Source organism: Chelonoidis abingdonii, chromosome 1 (assembly GCF_003597395.2).
Source record: "Chelonoidis abingdonii isolate Lonesome George chromosome 1, CheloAbing_2.0, whole genome shotgun sequence".
In the NCBI taxonomy this organism is placed as follows: Eukaryota; Metazoa; Chordata; order Testudines; family Testudinidae; genus Chelonoidis; species Chelonoidis abingdonii.
The window spans coordinates 370465761-370468077 of NC_133769.1; the positions used below are offsets into that span (position 1 = coordinate 370465761).

Consider the following 2317-nt stretch of genomic DNA (forward strand, 5'->3'; position numbering starts at 1 on the left):
CCCTCTTAGCCCCAAGAGTGAACAACGAACAAAACAAACAGCACAAACAAAGACTTCCCTCCACCAAGATTTGAAAGTATCTTGTCCCCCCACTGGTCCTCTGGTCAGGTGTCAGCCAGGTTCACTGAGCTTCTTAACCCTTTACAGGTAAAAGAGACCTTACCCCTTAACCATCTGTTTATGACAACCCCTCTGTGTTTCTCTCCCTTCATAGGCACCTTTAGCATTTCTGATTCCCATGAACACATCGACCACGTCATGGCAGCTTTCAGCCTCTCCCCCTTTGACCCTTCAACATTCATCCTAACAGGCATCCCTGGCCTTGAAGCTGCCCATGTCCTGATTTCCATCCCTTTCTCTATGTACTATATTATCAGCCCATTGGGAAATTTCATGGTTCTATTTGTTGTAGGCAAAGAGCAGACCCTGCACAAGCCGATGTATCTGCTGCTCTGCCTGCTGGCACTCACAGAGATCACCATGTCTACCTCCATTGTGCCAAAGGCACCGTGTATATTTTAGTTCAATTTGACCAGCATTACTGTGGGTGGCTGTCTCACCCAGATGTTCTTCCTACATGCGGTTTTTGCTATACAGTCAGCCCTCCTCGTGACAATGGCCCTCGATCGCTATGTTGCCATATGTAACCCTCTGAGATACACCACCATCCTCACCAACACACGGATAGCTCAGCTAGGTCTAGCGTCTTTGATAAGAGCTGTTCTCATTGTTCTGCCCCTGCCTCTGCTCCTGAGCAGGCAACCATTCTGTGCCAATCGCAATATCCCAAACACGTACTGCAATCACATAGCTGTTGCAAAGATTTCTTGTGGAGACACCACAGTAAACAAGATGTATGCCTTAGTGGTAGTGCTTGTATGCACTGGGTTAGACCTGACACTCATTGCACTGTCCTACGTCCTGATAATCAGGGCCCTCTTCAGAATATCCTCAAAGAAAACCCACCAGAAAGCCCTCAACACCTGCACAGCCCACATTTTTGTGATGTTGATGTTTTATCTTCCCCTTGTCTTCTTCTCTCTGACACATTGTTATGGTCAGGGCATTGCTCCTCACATTCACATCCTGTTGGCCAACGTCTATTTTGTTGCCCACCCCATGCTCAACCCTATCATTTATGGGGCTAAAACCAAAGAGCTTCATGACAAAGTGGGCAAATATAGCTGCAGAAGGTGATTCCCTGGGGCCACTGACTTTAAACATGCACAAGAAAAGGGGGAAAGACTACGTCGCAGTTAATCAAGGGTACTCTGTCCCAGCTTCGCTGAGCTTTGCATTGTGGAAGTTGAAAGTATGACAAGCTCCTTAAGTCTAACATCTTATCACTCCATCACCAAGCACAGCTCTCTCTGTTGCTTACTTTCCTCTCTCGGACCATTACCTGTTCTCTTGGAGTCACCATTGCTTTGACTTCTAGACTATCAGAAGATATTGCAACTTTCTGAAACAAGGTGGCGTTTGATTAGAGCCTGCGTGAACAGGGTTCTTAATGAGTCTGACGAACTGAAGCTTTGTTTTCTGATAGCCAAAGACAAAGAGCACAAGTACAATGGTAAACTTTTAAATCATATGTACAGTGATCTGATGAACAAAATTCACCTGATATTTCTACATCCAATCCATCAGAAAGCCTGGAGGATAACCCAAATGTTTCTAATGGAAAGTGCTCATACAAGAAGACTTCTGCAGGAATTGAGGACATTCTACTAGAGGTTATTGATGAAAGTTGTGAAATTGTGTTTTTGAGAATTGGAATGTTTTACTCTGGATTTGAGGGATGTTTACCCCACATTGAGATGAAGCCAGTTGCAACGAGGGTATACACTCAACCACTATGAGTTAATACAGTAGAACACCACATAGTTTAGGGTTAATTGGAAACCAGGCAGGGTTTTAGATGCAAGGTTAAAATCTAGCTGGCAGTTTCTGCTCATCAGAATGGGGGGAGTGGACAGACAAGTAAATAAGTGAGAATTGAAGACTATAAATGCATGAAAACCTTGAGTCTAGATGCCTGTGATGTTAGAAGTTTATTGTAAGTTAGGAATAGTGATGGTCCAGTGTGGTCACTGTGGGTTTCGTAAAATTTATAAAAGATTAGCTAATAGAGTTCATTTTGGAGCAGTCCTTTGGAGCCATCTTGAGAGACTTTTTCCCTCACACCCTTTTGCCCCAGCAGCTGAGCAACTGGCCATTGCAAATCTGCTGTTAATTACTCAATACAGTTCCAGACTGTTCTAAGCCAATTGCTTATGTCTGTGTATGCTTCAGTCTAATCAACTACGCTGTTAGACAA

At 44.1% G+C, this 2317-nt stretch overlaps 1 pseudogene; it reads left to right on the forward strand.

Moving 5' to 3' along the window:
* Nucleotides 1-258: 258 nt before the first annotated feature.
* LOC142046397 (olfactory receptor 52D1-like) lies at nt 259-1197 on the forward strand (annotated as a pseudogene).
* Nucleotides 1198-2317: the final 1120 nt, after the last annotated feature.